Source organism: Topomyia yanbarensis, chromosome 1 (assembly GCF_030247195.1).
Source record: "Topomyia yanbarensis strain Yona2022 chromosome 1, ASM3024719v1, whole genome shotgun sequence".
Lineage (NCBI taxonomy): Eukaryota > Metazoa > Arthropoda > Insecta > Diptera > Culicidae > Topomyia > Topomyia yanbarensis.
The window spans coordinates 35,423,723-35,443,996 of NC_080670.1; the positions used below are offsets into that span (position 1 = coordinate 35,423,723).

A 20,274-nucleotide genomic window follows, 5' to 3' on the forward strand; every position below is an offset into this window, starting at 1 on the left:
CGAGAGGTTTTTATTTGTTCTGTGACATTAGGATTAGCGATAATAATTCAAATCAAGGATACTACTAGGAAGTTTCCTTTAGAAAAAGTCGATGTCGAAGTAAAATTTGGAACTTCAGAGATAGCGTGATATCAGGAAGTGCGATTTCATTTCAACGCTTTTTTGTGGAAAGGGCGATACTTTCAAATGTAAACATAAGGCTTTTTTCATACATGCGAATGAGGGTTTTGAAACGCAACAAATTAACCTAAAAATTTGGATTCTACGATATTGCTTTCTTAAACTACAGCAAAAAATACAACGGGCGAAAGTGAATTTTTGTTTGTTTACTTAAAGTTTCTCCCTCCGCGTTCAATGCAAACAAACAGGGCGATACTTTTTTTGCTAGCAGTTTAGAGGCGAAACTGTTTTTCGTATTTTTTTTAGGATTATCAAGCTGATACCAGCTATAAATAGTAACAATGATCGCTATTGAAAGAACCCGGACGAAATCGGTGGTGTAAAACGGTAGTTATTGTAAAAAACGTAAGGGCGATACTTCAATGCTGATAGGTGGGACCGAAAAAATAAACAATCGCCAAAGGGGCGATACTATCATTTTGTCAATTTCAATAGCAAAAACAAATTTTAATTTAATAATTTCAAATACTTTATGAAGTTTTGGGTTTCGATCACTAAATTATGCAATCTAGGATGTAAAAAAACACAATAGTTCTGGAAATATTCACTGTTGATTTTCTTTGAATGGTGTCGCCCTTTTCAAGAAAAAATGTTGATTTCTTAGTTCTCAGTCGCGTTGGAAATTTGAGTAAAGTATAAACTTCAAATCGATTCATTTTTTTGGCGCAGTACAATATATAACCCCTTTAGGAAAATTCAGTTTTCCCACCACAATTTAAATATTTTATTAACAGAGCATTAACAATAATTCGTTGGTATGTCTATTTTATGGGCCATTTTTTCGCTTTCCCATTGATTTGGTTTGAGATTTCTAGCACTGATGTTGTCCTATGCTGATTTGAGCGATTCTCTGCCACTATCCCATGTAGTATGTGTTATCAAAACATCGCGAAGCATCAAGTTCTAAATGTTCTCAAACGATATAATATCCGAAGAGAGTGATAAGAGTTATAAGAAATGTCTCATCACACTGTTAGGTGGATTAAACACGTTTTTAAATTACGAATCAAGCCCTGCCCTGTGCCATTCGCTGTGATCCAATCAGCCAATCCCGACTGTTTACAGTTTACCGTAAGTTGCAATAGCTATGTTGCTAAGTTAGGTTAAATACATAAGTACCGACAGACCGACAGAACAGCGCAACCATTAGCTGCCCCGCGGGAAGAATCACCCAGAGCAGCAGCGCTCCAGAGCTATCACCGGCGAATGTGCATAAATTAATCGAGATTTATTTGCATTTGTCAGGTATAAATACATCAATTCGTTCAATTATTTTTGACATAATACAAAATAAATGGCTACCGGGGGGCGCTGCAACAACGTTCTCGTCGTCGTGTGCGTTTGTGGGCGCACTGCAGATTTGAACTGCTAAATGAACGCGGTTTGACGGTGGTGGCGGTGGCGGCGGTAACGATGTCGGCGCCTGCTTTGTTCCATGTGCCATATTGCAACATTCGAACTCTTCAAAATGCATGCTGCGAACCAACGTTGAATTATGTCGGTGCTTATTTTGCATACAGACCTACCGCACATACTGACGAAACTAGAATCGCAATTGCTTTGTATGTTCACAAAAGTTACCCATAAGGTTGTAAGGGCAAAATTTTTGTAGGCTCAACGACGAATGTAAACTTCGTGGAACAGCGAAAAAATTGAAGCTTCAACAATTTCAGACAGTACTTCATTCGAATGAAAATATTTGAAAACCTAAAGAAACTAACCTCACATTCCCATTAGGAGATGTTGTTCTGCGAATTAATGTAAATGCTGGTGTGACAAAGCGGATGGCGCATGGTGACGAATGAAAAAAAAAACAAGCCCAAATGAAAAGGCGGTCAACAACAATCACTTCTAATCAAAGGAGTGCCGCTGTAGTACACAATACACACGTCGGTGCAAGCAACACACAAGTTGCAATCCCTCCCGGCGACAAGAAAGCATATGTATCCGTGCACCAATCCGGCCATCCGACAACTTGCCAGGCTTTGTATCGCCAAGTTAATCTTCAAATTAATAATTATGCGCGCGCCTTCTGCAAAAGGGGAAACCCCCGCGCTTTCAGTGCAATGTTTGACCGCCAAAATCAGCCCCCGCGGTCGCCACTGGATACAGCCGCCGCCGCCGCCGCGACACGCTTAAGAACAATGCATTTTTTCTGCAATGCTACTGTCATGATATGGGGATGGTGGCGGTGGTAACTGCACGTCTCGGGCGGAAACAATATGCAATTTGTCGGCTGCTGGTCAAACGATTTGCGCGATGGAAGTATGTTCTCGGAACTTGAAATTGCAACGGTTCGGATGGGCCGACAAACAAAAAGTTTAGAATATTCTTGGAGGAGTCAGTCAGCTATGTTGGAAGTCCAAATATTCGAAGAATTGCGAAAATGGTAGTTGGTCTTATGCCGCTATTCGCTGAAATGTTGGGTTGTTGATTTATGATTGCGAAAATTGCCACTATTGCATGTAACCTAACTGTCGAGGTTAAAAATAATATTCAATCACTTTGAAATTAATATTCAGTTAGTCGAATCGCCCAGATGATGGTCAAATAGAGTCTATTGCTTTCATTTCCGCAAGATGTAATATGTGCCAAATTGTAATACCTCAATCCTTTCAAGTTTTAAAAACATTAAAACAGAAATGAAATTTGCTTTGCATAAAACCCTACTCTACATCAGACGTTCAAAGTGATTCGTAGAAACCCAAGTTACTATAAGAATTAAGCCATTGTACAATATTTGCAGTAATATTGCATAAAAACCCTATTGCGGCATTTAAAATGCAATAAAGCTCTACATTAGCATCGTAAATGCATTAAGGCACAGCCTAAATGTAGCATTACCTTATCGCCAGCACTATGTACGTATATAAAGGTGTCGGGCAATACCAGGCCGAAAGCTGTTAGGCAGAAGATTGTAAAGCCGAATCGTTATCAGGCCGAATGGGTCATAGGACCGAATGCCATCAGGTCGCATGGGTCAAAAGGTCGAAAGCCATTGAGTCGAATGGGTCATTAGGCACATTAAATTATTAAGCTAAATGGGTTATTAGGCCGAATGGTATTAGGCTGAGTGTCATGAGATTTAAAACATCTAGCTAGTTTGACTACGAGAGCAAAAATAATTTTGTCATAACGTAAGACCTCTGATATCGGGGCCCGTAGCAGCTAGCAGCGTCAGTAGAATCCATTTCATGGCATAACGCAATACTTATTACCTGACTGATGGGTGTAATAAGTCTGGGAAAAATAGTTTGTGTATTTTTCCTTCTTTAAATCATGAGCTGCTCTTTTCAATTTTTACAAAACTGTGATTAGTGCGCTTGCTCGGATTATTCACAGTTAGAGTCCAAAGAAACTGTAGCGGCATCAGAAAGGTGACTTTTTTTATTGCACAAGTTATGGTTTTGAAATAATCAGTCGAGTCGGCAGATAAAAATTTTGTCCTACTCAATAGGAAATATTTGGGCCATCGACACATTTTCGAAATGTTCGAGCCAAATATTCATGAGGAATTCGGTCCAATTTTGGAGAATCGTTACTGTATGTATTTTGGGTTACGTGATCTCGGGCCGACAGTCGTAAAAGTCATTTAACACAGCCCATCTTACTCGATTGCATACAGTCAGCGAATGTGGGTACTGCCTCAAAGTCGATGGGTTCTTCCAGCTTCTCTACTGAACATAATTACAGATAGTCTAATGACCTATTCAGTCTAATGTCATATTCAGCCAAATAACCAATTCGGTCTAATGACCTATTCGGTCAAATTATTCTTTCAGCCTAGTAACCCATTCAGCATAATGACCCATTCGGCCTAGTGATCGGTTGGGCCAAATGTATATCGGCCCAATGACTGATTCGGCCTAACGGCATTCGGCTTAACGACATTCAGTCTAACGGCTTTCGGCCTAATAACCAGGCACCATACAGCTCAGGCAGCAAAAGTAGCCGTGAATGATGAGGGCAGCTGCTCGAGACTTACTAAAGGTAATTTTCGTAAAATATTATTCATATCTTGTTGGAACTAAATTGCATTAAGGTTAACATATTTATTACATAGACGAATTTCGCGCCAACTCGAACAAATGTTGGCAGCACCCTCTCAGATTTTAATGAAACTTAGCTTACATGAGAACTTTGTCACAAAAAACCTCTTTGCATACTTTGTTTTTACAAAAATGATCTAGACTATCTTTTGAAAAGGGTCAAACTTTTTTACCATTTTTTCAAATGGCTATGGTCTAAAAATGACAAATTCTACAAAAAATGTTGAAGGAATGTTTTTTTACAAAATTAGTGACATTTTTGAATAAAAATATTGATAAAAATTCTTCATCGACTCCTACACTGAAAAAAATCGATTTTAAAAATTTAAAGTCGATTAACAAAAAAACCATCTTTGATTTCGGTGAAATTTTGTTCCAAAATTGGTAATTATGTTCCCTACCTACCTACCTACCTACAAGTTGGGCACGTTCAAGGAAAAAACTTTTCTTTATCCAAATTGAATTTTTTTTCAGTGTATTTCTAACGAAATTTAAACCAATAAAAGTTACAATCATCTCAGAATCCAATTTCCCAACTAGTGCTAGTTGCCTGGTACATGCCAAAAGTAACAGTAACGAATTTGGTATTCGTTTTTACTAAATAACAGTACTATAAAACTAAGGCCTTAAAGCAGTCTAGTAACAACAGTTGCGACGAGCAGTTCTAGTAAAATTATCATTATGGATCAATTGTATAAATCAAAGTTAAACAGTATCAAGTGCTGTGCAAAGATAAGCAATCCGAAGTGTAATCGTAATAATTTACGTCCGGATGTCGCCATCTTGGATTTCAACATGGCGTAAGACATACATTTTTGGCACCTACCCGTCAAGATCATTCCGAAAATATTCAGTCAGTCCAGATTATAGACTGTGAGCTGTGGACGGTGGATTCTGGACACCGGGTTCTCCTTTTTAATTTTTTTTTACAATGGAGAAGACCTTTACGTCCTAGCCCAGTACAAGTGTTATTGGTAGGGTCCAAGCTACCGCACGGGGTGTCTGGGGGCGTGTCGGGCTCGAATTGTGACGCTGCCATTAATACCGACTAAACTCCATTGGGCTCCGCCATCGTTCCTCCCAGGAACTACCTCTCGGTATTACTTCTGGGGGAAACTGGACACCGGGTTCTGGTCCCAGTAGTCTGTGCTATGGACTCTGGGATCTTGAATCTGGACTCTGGAATCCGAACTCTAGACTCTAGACTCTGAACTCTGGAATCTACACTCGGGACCCTTGATTTCTTGTCTCTTGACTCTCCCCTCGGGATTCTGGATTCTGTGTTCTGGTCTCTGGACTATGGACACAGAACTTTAGATTCTGGACTCTTCACTCTCATCGCGGGATGATGGGCTCTTGGCGCTGGTATTGAATTTATGTACTATGCACTCTGGACTCTGAACCATGGGCTCTGGTATCTGGGGTCTTGATCCTTCACTCTGGAATATGAACTCTAGACTCTGGACTGTGAACTTTAGGCTCTGCGCTCGGATCTCTGGATTCTGGACTGTGGGCTCTCTCCTCGGTACGCTGGACACTGGATTCTTGTCTCTGGGCTCTGTGCTCTGGACTCTGAGCTCTGGACTCTGAGCTCTGGACTCTGGGGTCTGAACTCGAGACACTGGGCTCAGTATTTTGGGTTAAGCATTTTGGTCTCTGGACTCAGAACTCTGGTCTCAAGATTCTCGTGTCTGGTTTCTGAGCTCTACATTCTGGACTTTGAACTCTGGATGCTGCACTCTTCAAGCTGGGTTCTGGACTCTGGACTCGTGCCACGAGATTCCATGTAATGGACTCTGTGGTCTGGCGTCTGAGCTCTTGCCTCAGTATTTTGGGTTTAGTACTTCTGGTTCTGGATTCTGGTCTCAGAGCTCTGGACTCTGGTCACAGTAATTTGGGTTGAGGGCCCTGGGCTCTGGATTCTGGACCCAAGATTCCCGACTTCGTTCTCTGCACTCTGAACTCTGAATTCTGAACTCTCGCTTCGAGATTCTGTGCTATGGACTCTGGACTGTAGACTGTGGTCCCTGAGCTATGGGCTCTGTGTCTTGATTCTGGCCTTTGTACTCTGAACTGTTGACTGTGGACTCTAAATTCTGGACTATGCACTCGGGACTCTGGATTCGGGACTCTGGATTCTGGACTCCGGACTCTGAGTTCTCTCCTCGGGACTCTGGGGTCGGGTCGCTGGGCTATGGAATCTAAAACTCTAGATCGAATCTGAACTCTGAATTCTAGATTCTGGAATCTGGACTCTAAGTTTTGGTTTCATTATTTTGGGCTGGAGGCTCTGGACTATGGGCTCTGGGCTCAAGATTATGTGCTGAGGACTCTGGGCTCAGCATTTTGGGATAAGAACTCTAGACTCTGGTTTCTGCTCTCTGGGCTCTGGACTCTAGGTTTTAGAGTCAGGGCTCTTTCATCTGACTCTGAACTCTGGGCTCTGAACTCTGCCCTCTGAACTCTGCACTCGGAACTCTGGACTTTGGACTCTGAGCTCTGTCTTCGGAACTCAGAGTTCTGATCGCTACGCTATGGACTCTGGACTCTGCATTCTCGACACTGAACTCTGGATTCTGGACTCTCGACTCGCCTCAGTATTTTGGGTTAAGGACTCGCGACTCTGGATTCTGGTCGGGACTCTGGAATCTGGAGTCTGAATTCTCTCCTCGGGAGTCTGGATTCTGGTCTCTGGGCTATGGACCCTGAATAAAACTACACTGAAAAAAATCCTTTTGGATAAGGAAAAGATTTTTTCAAATAACTTTTTTTCCTTAAAAGTACCCAACTTGAACTTTTGACGATAGGTAGAGAACATAACTACCGTAAACCGGGGTGACTTTGATCATCGGGGTGACTTTGATCACTCGAAACTTTTTTCGTAGATCGCTTATTAAACCAGAATAATCTAACGAATCATTTTAATTTGAAATGGCTTTTACTCTAAACTTATAAAATACTGATTCGTTGTACTTTTTGAGTATATTGTTCGGTTTTTGGGTACAAAAACCACAAAAACCGAAATTTAACTTTACCTTATTTTCAAGAAGCTTTGTAAAGTGTCTATTTTTTATAAAACAATTAAATCTCAGATTTAATAATAGTAAGAGTAATAAATTACAAGTGAGTTTTTATTTTCCTTTAGAGTGGGATGTGCCAAATTTACTTTTAAGAGTTTATTTATTTTAAATGCATTTTTTTGTGAAACTTGTTGGTAATTATTTCAAATTATTTTATGCTAAACATTTTTTTATTGTTCAATATTCCAACGTGTTAAAATGGATGAAACTTTTTGTACATTGTTTAAGCACTGAAATAAAACAATTTAAGCAGTTTTAAAGGTTTTCAGAATCTTTAATTCTAATTGGACACAAATTTTACGAATTTTGGTTACTCGAACTTTAAAGTACATTGAAATAATTTGTATAATACCAAATAACATCTATTTAACAATAAGTATCTTCCCAGAATTAGTTTAAACAAACATTTGAATGAAAAACATTGACATCAATAACTTAATGTGGGTGAATATGTAGGTTATCAAAGTCACCCCGGAATACGAAAACGGACTTCAACTTGAAATCATTTTTGGAAAAATAGCTGTAAGCGGGCAATTTTAGGTAAAACCATCCAATCTTGTTCTTCATACATCAGTACATGGTTTAAAAATATTTAACTTGAAAAAAATGTGTTGCGTCTAAAAATATGTAATGATTACTTCGAAAAGTGATCAATGTCACCCCGGTTTACGGTACGTATTTTGGAACAAATTTTTTTGCAAATCGACTTTAAATTTTTAACAGCGATTTTTTCAGTGTACGTGTCAATGAAGAACTTTTTCAATATTAAAAAAATGGACTAATTTTGTGAAAATCACTCCTGCAACATTTTTTTGTAGGATTTGTCATTTTTGACTAGATCATTTTTGGAAAAAAAAGCAAAGTATGCAAAGTGGTTTTTTGTGACTAAGTCTTCATGTACAGAAAGTTTCATTAAAATCTGAGAGGGTGCTGCCAACATTTGTTCGAGTTGGCGTGGAATTCGTCCTAGGCTATTCTCAGAACTGTTCCCATATTAATAGGATTTAGTTCCTTGTACCGTTGAACCTCTTCTCCGGGATTTCTGGAGTCGTCAAGTAGTATATATCAAGTCAAGTAGTATATATTCTGATGAAAGAAATTTTAAATTCATCAAATTCTTTTAAATTTTAAAAGTCGGTATTTCGTTAGGTAATTATTCGTGGTGTCTCAACAAAATCAAACAATGAATGTCTACAATCTACTCATCTTGAGTTGTCATGTTTTAAAAGGTATGGTAACTGTTCCCTAATTCACCTCAGTTTCTCCATTCTGTCCAACGCATCGGTAGGATGACAAACAAGACGTTCGCTTCCAATTGTCCCTTGCACCTTGGCTTATGACTTCGATAAAGGTCTCGAAAATAATTCGTCGAATTTCCGACAATCCACGCTACTTACAAACAAAACCGCCCCAGTCCACAATTCATCCAATTCGGCCAACAAAGCGCTAATCCATTCGAGGCACCCACAGCGCGACCGTCCATAATCCGATTCGTAACGAATCGCTAGCGTATGCGCTAGTACCGGAGGAACCGTTTACGCTGCATGTTCCTCCTTTCAGCGCGCTCGCTCCCAGCATAAACCCCGAAAACAGAAATGGAATCGATCAACTGGCAGCGTCGCGGACTGTGGAATGCTGTTCGATTGTTCGTTTAATAGAATCATAAATGCGTTATTTGCTGATTAATAGATTAAGCATGACTGGGCGGGATTGTCGTCCGTATGTTCCTATGACCAATGGGATCTGCTCCGATCTGGCAATTCAGCAATCAGCTAGGGGCTCATTATTCAAAATCTCGTTCCTCCGCCCGGCCAGCGGTGTTCTGCGATCGGATCGAGGATCGATGATGATGATGATGATGCTGATCGAGGCGATGACGCTACTCTGGACGCACCGGGTCTGCTTGTTACGGATCTATTCCCCGTATAGCTTTTCGGAACCGATCTGATACGGCCCAATCAGATCTGCGTGCGCTTGCCATGCCGGAACGATAGAGATAGAGAGTAAACGTATCTGGTCGAATTTGATTGGGAAATCGCAGCGGGGAGTATGTAAAACATATGATGTTTGTAATCATTCCACAGACTGTCAGTGAGTATCGATTTTTATGCATATTTTGGTTGGGAGGCATGTTTCTTTGTGATTACTATTGTCGGTTGCTCCGTTCCTCTCCCCCAAGGGTATTCCCGATTTCACGGTAATTGCTAAGCTAGGAGTATATGGGAAAATGGCTCTTAGTCATGATTATTGATCTGTCATGATCCTCGATTATAGGCTGGGTTGTATTACTCTTTATATCTACGCTATAGTTGCGGATAATGAAGAAATGATCGGTACAATCGGCGTGATTGTCTGATATCATCATGATCCGTTACCGGTTTTTTTCAATACTGTAGTTGAGTGGCTGAATTATGGGATGTTGTGGTACCTTATCGTCGATCTAAATATTAGTGGGCCGACCTTAATCGGTTTATTACTGAGATGTAGACTTGTGTGTTTATTCGAATAGTCATAAAGCAAATCAGTCCATTCCACAAGAACATGAATTTTACACATTTGACTATTTTGAATAGTCAAGCGCGAGTTATTTTAGGATGGATTCAAACGATTTTATTTGTTTAAATGTATTTAAATTTTAATCTAAAATGGTAAAGATCAGTAGGGGGTTCAATAAAGACAATCTATGCGGTGGATCCTTCAAAACGCGTGTGAAGAAGACAGACGAAAGATATCGGAACAAGCGAATAAGATATCAACCAGCGGTAATCAGACGCGATGAGAGAAGGGTAAAATTAGAAAAAAAATCTGTGATATTTTACAAATATAAGAAAACCATTTCGTATTTTTATAGTACTTTAATCAATATGTTTGCTGACTTTACAATTGTGCTTTTTTCACAGTGTGATACTTTAAACTACAATATCAATATCAATGTCATCTTTCCGGATTTATTCCTTAAATCTTACATGTATTCATAATTTACACGTTTACAATATACACATAGACTTGTTTGCTCTTATCGGCGGCGATCTCTCACTTACTCGATAGATAGTTATTTTACAACGTTTAGCAATACTATATCATCAACACATCAAGACGTTTAAATGTTGCCTCCATAATATGGGTTAGTAAATTCTTTCGTTTCCTTATTATAAGTCGCCCGTAAGCGGGGTTCCTTTTCCGGGGGTATCAGGTTCATCGAACCATCACTTTTTATTTGCAGCCTGGGGCGTCCTAGCCCCGTTTTTCGAACCCTTTTCTTTGCTCAATTGCGTTCTGGTTGCTTCAATTATCGTCCCCTTACACTTAATATTTACAGTAATTCGCGCTAAAATTTCTCTGACCCCCTCCCCGTGTGGTGTACTTTAGTTAATATTGTTACCGACTTTAATATAGTTTAATGGCTATTGTTTTAACCGTCCCATTCACTACACGAAAATAGTTTGCATCAATTTCGTTCCCCTTTACAGATATCAAAAAAAAGGTTCAATTGTTATGCGGCCTGTAATGGGTTCTACAGTCTAATTGTTTATATGGCATCATTTTTGCTCACTGTTTTTTGCAAGTGAACTGGGGGCTAAATACGATGATGATTAGTAGGGGTTGCTGGCCAAAAATAAATAGAACAAAAAAAACTAATTTCAATTCACTCATTTTGTCTTGGAACACTAATAATACTTTCAACTTTTGCTCGGAGTCATTAAACATTAAAACTAAAAGCAAACATTGCACTTCTATTGTGTTGCAGCATAACCGAACGTCGTGAAATCATATTTCCAACAATTCCCTAATTAACGTAAGAAATGTACAATTAGCTAGTCACGTGGTAATACTGTGCGTCATTAAGGATGAGAAAATGGCTTTCCGGAATGGTTCATTTTTCACACCAGGTCGATATAAATTGAGATAGGCTCAATCGAGAAACATCATACCGCTTTTTCTCGCCTCTTCCGTTTTCTGATCCTGTGAAGGTTCTGCTGTCTGTGGTATGTGCGATGTTTTCGATCATTCAATGTGGGTTCCATTAACCGCAGGTGTTTATTATTCAAGTGATTGCTAGCTAGTTGGATTAGTTAGTTAAATTACCAGTTGCTCTCGCGCTGGCGGGATCCGTTCACGCGAGTTGCTTTACACAGAATCGTACCCGAAAGACACGATTGCCGCATGAAAAACGGTTACTACCAAATTAGTTATGCGTTTCGACTTCGTCTCATCAGAATCCGCCATTAACTTAGTGACAGGACTAAGTTAGTGCCGGATTGATGCTAGTTTCAAACACGAAAACACTGTGTTTCTGAGCAAATCCATAGTCCTACGTGATGGCCCTCATTAAAAGTTTTTTTAGACCTACACGCCAATGCGGCGCTAACTTAGTCCTGTCGCTAAGTTAGTGTCGAATTCTGGTCGCAAATTCCATAACTAATTTAGTTATATAGGTTTTATGCCCCTCACGTGCAAATATGGTTTTAAATGATTTTCTCCCTAGTGGAGTTAGGCGTTTTGATTTCGTCTCATCAGAATCTGATACTAACTTAGAGACAGAATTAGATTAGTACCGGATTGACAAATGTATTTATATTACAATGGCCCTTTTGCTTGTATTCAGTGAAATGCTGCAAATTCATCACGCGTGCTACAAACAGTCGAACGGGCAAACGATCTTTGTGCAAGAAAACGTAATTAAACGCAAAGGAGTCCCGTTTACGTTCACCCGAAATGAGTTTGAACAGAGACACAATGTTTTCCCGTCCAATGCGATTGCAATTCAAAATCTTTGCTCAATGGAGCAGCCTATCCCGTGCTTCAGTCAGTAGTTCCACACATGACAAACTCAAATCAGTGACCACACCATTGATCCAAACTTTGTGAGCGGGTATGTAGACGCGGTATTCCTTCGTATAAGATTTGTCGAAACTAACGTCATTTGCTTGCTTTGGACAGAACATTACTATTCTAAGCTTATCTGGACGAACTTTCCAGATATTTGTCACCTGAAAGAAGATCAGATATGGTCTGACAGAGTTTATTGTTCATGATTTTCAAAGGGAATTTGGAATCTTTCGTATACGATTCTTGTTCGACATCCGGGGGATGTCGATTGTAGCGTTGCCACAGTATATTGATTTGCGAAACGAATGACTCCGCTTAGTTAATGTTCTAGTACGAACTCTACACGTTAGGTTTGATGCGGTTAATTTGAAGCCTGTTTACATCTGCCAGATTGAGCTCCGTAGCCATTAAGCCGTGCAATAAACCACGCTAAACATTTCTCGATCGGTACTTCCGAGCCATATATATATAGCTATTGCATATACAAATGGCAAACATCACCAAGGCGTTCAACAGAAATGTTCCATACTCCGTCTAGGACTAGGCTGGAGATCAGGCTTACCGTAGAACATCTGCCCGTAGACTACCTGGAACATGAAGATCTTTGCAAGAAATACGGTCAATCTGAACTTCACGTGACTATAACACTGTTCTACGTGGAAGCAATTGTCAAGCAAATACCGGCAAAACCAGCCTCCGACCACAATTCATATGGACTCAGGGATCTTGATTCTGGACTCTGGAATCCGAACTCTAGACTCTGAACTCTGGAATCTGCACTCGAGACCCTTGATTTCTTGTCTCTTGACTCTCCCGTCGGGACTCTGGATTCTGTGTTCTGATCTCTGGACTGTGGACACTGAACTTTAGTTTCTGGACTCTTCACTCTCATCGCGGGATGATGGGCTCTTGGCGCTGGTATCGAAGTTATGTACTATGCAGTCTGGCTCTGGTATCTGGGATCTTGATCCGTCACTCTGGAATATGAAATCTAGACTCTGGACTCTGAACTTTAGGCTCTGCGCTGGGATCTCTGGATTCTGGACTATTGGCTCTCTTCTCGGGACGCTGGACTCTGGATTCTTGTCTCTGGGCTCTGTGCTCTGGACTCTGAGCTCTAGACTCTGGGCTCTGAACTCGGGACACTGGGCTCAGTATTTTGGGTTGAGCATTTTGGTCTCTGGACTCAGAACACTGGTCTCAAGATTCTCGCCTCTGGTTTCTGAGCTCTACATTCTGGACTTTGAACTCTGGGTGCTGCACTCTTCAAGCTGGGTTCTGGACTCTGGACTCTCGCCACGAGATTCCATGCAATGGACTCTGTGGTCTGGAGTCTGAATTCTTGCCTCAGTATTTTGGATTAAGTACTTCTAGTTCTCGATTCTGGTCTCAGAGCTCTGGACTCTGGACCTAGGATTCCCGACTTTGTTCTCTGCACTCTGAAATCTGAATTCTGAACTTTTGCTTCGAGATTCTGTGCTATGGACTCTGGACTGTAGACTGTGGTCTCTGAGCACATAAGCAAACTCTAGATCGAATCTGAACTCTGAATTCTGGACTCTGAGCTCTGGAATCTGGACTCTAAGCTTTGGTTTCATTGTTTTGGGCTGGAGGCTCTGGACTGTGGGCTCTGGGCTCAGGATTATGTGCTGAAGACTCTGGGCTCAGCATTTTGGGATAAGAACTCTAGACTCTGGTTTCTGCTCTCTGGGATCTGGACTCTAGGTTTTAGAGTCAGGGCTCTTTCATCTGACTCTGAACTCTGGGCTCTGAACTCTGCCCTCTGGACTCTGAACTCTGCACTCGGAACTCTGGATTCTGGACTCTGAGCTCTGTCTTCGGAACTCAGAGTTCTGATCGCTATGCTATGGACTCTGGACTCTGCATTCTCGACACTGAACTCTGGATTCTGTACTTTCGACTCGCCTCAGTATTTTGGGTTAAAGACTCGCGACTCTGGATTCTGGTCGGGACTCTGGACTCTGGGCTATGGAATCTGGAGTCTGAGCTCTCTCCTCGGAATTCTGGATTCTGGTCTCTGGGCTATGGACCGTAAATAAAACTACACTGAAAAAATTCCTTTTGGATAAGGAAAAGTTTTTTTCTAATAACTTTTTTTCCTTAAAAGGGAAACATAATTACGTATTTTGGAACAAATTTTTTTGTAAACCGACTTTAAATTTTTAACAGCGATTTTTTCAGTGTACGTGAAGAACTTTTTTAATATTTTTATTAAAAAATTTGACTAATTTTGTGACAATCGCTCCTGCAACATTTTTTGTAGGATTTGTCATTTTTGACTAGATCATTTTTGAAAAAAAAACAAAGTATGCAAAGTGGTTTTTTGTGACCAAGTCTTCATGTACAGAAAGTTTCATTAAAATCTGAAAGGGTGCTGCCAACATTTGTTCGAGTTGGCGTGAAATTTGTCCTAGGCTATTCTCAGAACTATTCCCATATTAATAGGGTTTAGTTCCTTGTACCGTTCAGCCTCTTCTTCCGGGATTTCTGGAATCGTCAGAAGTCAATCTTTGAAGTAGTATACATTCTGATGAAAGAATTTTTAAATTTCGTTAGGTAATTATTCGTGGTGTCTCAACAAAATCAAACAATGAATGTCTACAATCTACTCATCTTGAGTTGTCATGTTTTGACAGGAGTTGCTGGAGATCAGGCTTACCGTAGAACATCTCCCCGTGAACTACCTGGAACATGAAGATTTTAGCAAGAAACACGGTCAACCTGAACTTCACGTGACTATAACACTGTTCCACGTGAGAGTAATTTTTAACCAAATACCGGCAAAACCAGCCTCCGACCACAATTCATATTGGCCGATTGAATTGCTTTTCTATATGCTTCAACTGTTATAGAAAAACATTCTGCAACGCCTCGACACTTGTGTCGAGAAGCATGGCATCACGAGCATGTTTTTATGGTCTAAAAAAACTTATTATATTATACTGACATTATTTAATGGCCTAAAGGGATCATCCATAAATGACGTAGCATTTTTGGAGTGATTTTAACACCCCCTCCCCCATCGTAGCATTTCGTCACAAAACTCTAAAAACCCGCTTGGTAATTACGTAGCTTGACGGTAACACTTCCCTTCCCTTGTCCCCGTAAAAAATTTAAAGCGATGTTAGATGAAACGGGTAAGGTTGTCGTGACGTCAGGTTAACTCCTATTCCCCTTTAAAGATCCTCTACCCCCCTGTCGTCACAAATCATCTTAAAATACAAACACCCCATGAATACACCAAAATGTAGTTTTTATATGGGATCAACCGCACCATGGAAATGGTGTTTTTGGGTATCAATGTACCATGCAATGGGTGTGATTTTAGACCATGGTCATGGGATTGCTATGGCTTTTCAATTGTTCGGACTACGCTCATAGAAACTGTTGGCATCTGTATTTCTGACCCTCTAGATGTCTTACGATACGGCATCAAATCAAGTTCCATCAGATCAAAACTTCTTGCTCTACTCCAGTGTACTTCATCTACATGGCGCAAGATATTAATCAACGCCACGACCAGACACTTATATTCTGAAACTGTATCTCAAATATGATTATCTCCTTGTGAAGTGAGTCAATGTACAGGTTACCTCCGGTAACCTATTCACACACTTTTTCATCGGACTGTTTTCTTTAGGTCGGGTCGTTGTATTAATCGTTTAACCGTATGTGAAACTAACTATGCTCCAAGATATTTCTACGTGTCGAAAAACACTCACGTCCATGCAAGAGGAGACTCGTGGATTCCCGGATCCCCTATGTCCGCGGAGATATAATAAATTACAAACATGTTAACTGCGAGAAACTATGCTATATTTCACCCTAAGGAGGAAAATTTGGTAAAAACCAAAATTTCTCACTAGGGTGAAAATTTGTTGGTAAAAACCAGTCTTTGTACAGGAGGGCACAAATCCTTATTTCATACTATGTTGCGTTTCGGCTTCGCCTCTTCAGAAACCGACACTAACGTATTGTCGGAATAGATTAGCGCCGGCTTGACGCAAATCCCTTAAAACTAAAACACACTATGTGTTTCAATCTATCTATTCCGACAATACGTTAGTGTCGGTTTCTGAAGAGGCGAAGCCGAAACGCAACATAGTATGAGAAACTGTTCATCAATTGTATGAATTGCGTATTGAACTGTCCACTGTGGCTTCGGTATCTTCAATGACAATGTATCCGTCTTCTATAGCTTTCCGAATAATGGTCGTAGTGGCAAAGTTTCCCTTAACAAAAATAGCTGTCCGCAGACGCGACAACACGACACACGCCACAAAAATATTCACTATGGATATTGTTCTAGCTATTCCAACACAGCAATAACATTGGAATAGCTAGAACAGAATTCATAGTGAATGTACATTGGAATTTCATTCGCGTGATTTTCAGGCTCCTGTTCAATTCTTACACTTCATCAATAGTCTCTATCGCGTGTTGTACTCGCTGATAATAATCTATTTATGCGTTTGTGGCAGGAGTTACCAAGACATCAAGCACGTTGTCGGGTTATGTGCCGCCACGGCTCTTTCAAGAGGGTCCCTGCAGGTCTGAAGACTTCCCTGTCATCGCTTTCGATTATCCTTTCGCATTTACTGTTAGTGCTGTGACACCGCTGTTGGAGCTAATCTTTCTTTTAGCTCTAAGTATGATGTATTTTCGGCTGTACGGGTTGTGTTTTCTTGGTTAGGGATCGGCGTTGTAGTGTTTATCAAGCAAGAACTTCCTTTTCACTCTCTTCTTCCGAAACTTCAACTTTCAGTTTCCGCATAATCTTATGACGCCAGTCTGCAGTCTCGCGCCATTCTTCATTTTTCCTTTTGCTCTCGAACACACCAAGCATACGATAGTCTGTCTTCTTCAACAAACTCGACTCATGGTCCTACATAACAACAGGGAGTATCAGCGCTTTGTATAGAGCAAGTCATATTCGCAACCAAAAAACGCCTTGTTATCTCGCGACTTACGTCTTTATACCGTTTCACAAGTGTTTCAAAAGATATGAACACGTCAAGCACCTTGTACCGTACCCCACCTATCGCACCTTCACGCGCTGTACCAGGTACTATTTATTTTATCTTGTTAGAATTTATTGTCAGTGAGGTTCCCAGAGTCTCGCTTTTAATAATTTCAATGTCATCTGCGAAGCCAAGTTTCCGTAATCTCGCAGTAATAGTTCCGTTTAACAGCACATCAGATCTTGGCATTGTACCACGAGTATGGCAGTATAGCACTGAATAATAAATTAGAAATTACACCACCCTGCTTCAATCCAACTAATAACGTAAATGAATCGGATGTATCTCCGGCGTCATAGGAATCAGTTTTGCCAAAAAGTCATCATCTATCGCAGTTACTTTCGGTTCACTGAATCGTACGCTGCTTTGAAATCCACCAACAGATATATAAATATGCATAGCTGTTTTCCGAGATTCGTCGCTGTGAAAAACTGGGTTTACTACTGAAATTGTCCCCTTTCGTATTAGAAAAAAATAATATTGATTTGGATAAAACTGTCAACTTGGCTCAATATTCCAGATGAAAACGGACACAAACAGTCACTTCAATCTAATGGGAATTGCATAGAAAACAAAAGAATTCATTGTTTTAATGCTTGCTGTGGTGATCTATTGAGATGAGTGAATCGTAGTAGCAAGATGTGAAACTTCGACCAAATACACTGGTCATACACAAGGGGCGGGCATAGCGTAGTTGGTAGACCGATTGCCTTGTACGCAGCTCACCTGGGTTCGATTCCCCACCCCGCACATTAGGTTAGAAATTTGTCTAAAGAAATTTTTCTAATCCGAAAAGAGGTGAAGGTTAAACCTCTATAATCGAAATAAAGAAAAAGATAATACACCAAAGCCTCTATCGGATTTTTGCGCGAACTAACAACCATGAAATCTGTGGAATCTTGTAGTTTTCTTCAGTATTTTACGAACACGTACTTTGACTCTGTAATGTATTTTTGGTGCTCAGAGCAGTTTTCGATTTTGTGTCGTACGTGATACTGAACCTTATCAAATAAATTACGAAGATCAAGGTCCTACTAGTTCTCGCATATCTATTAGCTGGACACATCTATGCTATATTTCAAAGAAAAATTCACGGAAAATTAATTCATGAATAGTATTCTAAATTTTGAGAAATAGTTCACGTAAAAATTTCAAGACCATGTGCAGAGTATCACAAAAGTGAAAATGATTAGGGAAGTCTTCTAAATTTGTGAACACAGAGCCACTTCACAAATCCATGAATAATATTCTGAGCTCTGCCCAGTATTTTTCAATTGGCAGCAATTCCGGTGTGTTCGAGGTATTAAGATTCTTTGGCATCTTCTTAGTCTTGCGCCACTCCAGAACATCTTTCGAGTAATGGCACGATGCTAAATTCGGACAGGAAAGCGTAGAGACGTCGTGGGATCTTAATAGTGGAAGTTGACGCTTGGAGGCATTTTTTCAAGTACACCTGCCCATTGACCGTTCCGGTTATCACGAGCTGGGTGCTCCAATTTCCACACGAGCAAATTGCCTGGCACATTGCGCATTTTTAGCAAACTTAGACACCTATTTTTCAGCTTCTCCTTGAAAACTTAGACGACTCGCTTGATATTCGTGATATAATGGGTGCACAATGATTAGTGAAACTTACACAATGTAAACAGTACACATTAAACTAAACTCACCTAAAATTTCAATAGATAGTCACTAATGAAAAAAGTTAGAGCAATTTGAAAGTGATGCAATTTGATACCGTACACCCTTTATTATGTATCGGCATGGCTTACCATTGTAAGCTTATTCTGGAAAAATGCTCTTATATCCTTACTGGAATATAGGTAGGGACGGGTTGCAGAAGAACAGGCATTTTTTATCGCTACCCATTTTTTTTTTTCAAAAATGGGAGTGCTCCCTTAAGGGAACTTGAGGTGCCCACCGTACTTCATTGCGTTGCGGAACTTGGCCTTCTATTTCAACTGCTTTCGCAGCCGATTCTGAGTGTACTGGGCGAGGTGCTACGATCCTTCCGACCACTGCAATTCCTTACGGACGAGTGACTCATGAAACCAGCGCGCCCGACCCACTGCCCCTTAAACCAAGGCAATCAAGTAATAATTCACGTAAAATAAAATTAAACACACGTGCACTGATATAGGACATTTCAATCAAAACTCAATATTATTCGGAAGTCACATACAACAGTTGAAGGTCTAACCGGCTTCTTATCCAATCCAGCTCACTCGCCTTGAACGCCCCCCTTTTTCATTCCTATTTCCGAATCCTTTAATTCTGTTTTTTTTTCTTTTCTAGGCCCTGACTAAGGTTCCCCACACGCTTAAACCGATGTTGAAATTCAACTGCTTCCTCGGCTTGAAATTATTTCTATGGTCCTCATTCGACCCAAAAGAGCCCTTCTTGGTGACCAGTATAAAATAATCAAATGACATTACCAGCGACGACACTTTTTCCAAGGCGTACCGCGTGTAAGTTCCTACGAAAGAAGTTGAGATCGACGGCGTTGTCACCGAGACGAGTCTGATTTGTGCGAATATGCTGAAGTACGGGGTTGGCTGTTTTAAGGACCCCATACTTCAGCCCGTAAAGACTGTAAACGATTGTATTCAGCATCAGTCAGAGCTAACGAAATAAAAACTTGTGTCAGCTCAAATTCACATCGGATGGCCTTCCCTGGGTCTGCTTTACCCAACTATGTCATCTCATTTTGTGCATCGGGTCCTAACTGGATTAAAGACAAATAAGTATTGGTGGTCTGTACGTGGTGAAATTTGGAGTGAGAAAATCGAGTAAAAATATTAAAATAATTATTTTTTTTATTTTTCCTAAATCGTATTTCACAAGAATCGTTCTCTATTTTTAAGACTACCTAGCTTACAACAGTGTTATTCTGAACACGAACGTGAGTAGTACAATGTTCCTGATGCGAAGGACTGGACTGCTAGTAACGTTTTTTATTCTCAATAAACAGTTCACTTCGCCAACAGAAGGCCGAATTTGGCATCACTTGAAAACAAATGATATTGTGCTGACCACTTGCAAAGCAATCCATTATCGAAGACTTTTTGGCTATCATGAGCGTGGGGCCCGCTA

At 40.4% G+C, this 20,274-nt stretch overlaps 1 protein-coding gene across 3 annotated transcripts in view; it reads right to left on the reverse strand.

The window, feature by feature from the left end:
• The window catches only part of LOC131677365 (GATA-binding factor C-like), a 375,702-nt gene that overhangs the window by 131,671 nt on the left and 223,757 nt on the right, over positions 1 to 20,274 (reverse strand). The gene's annotated exons all lie outside the window — the stretch shown is intronic.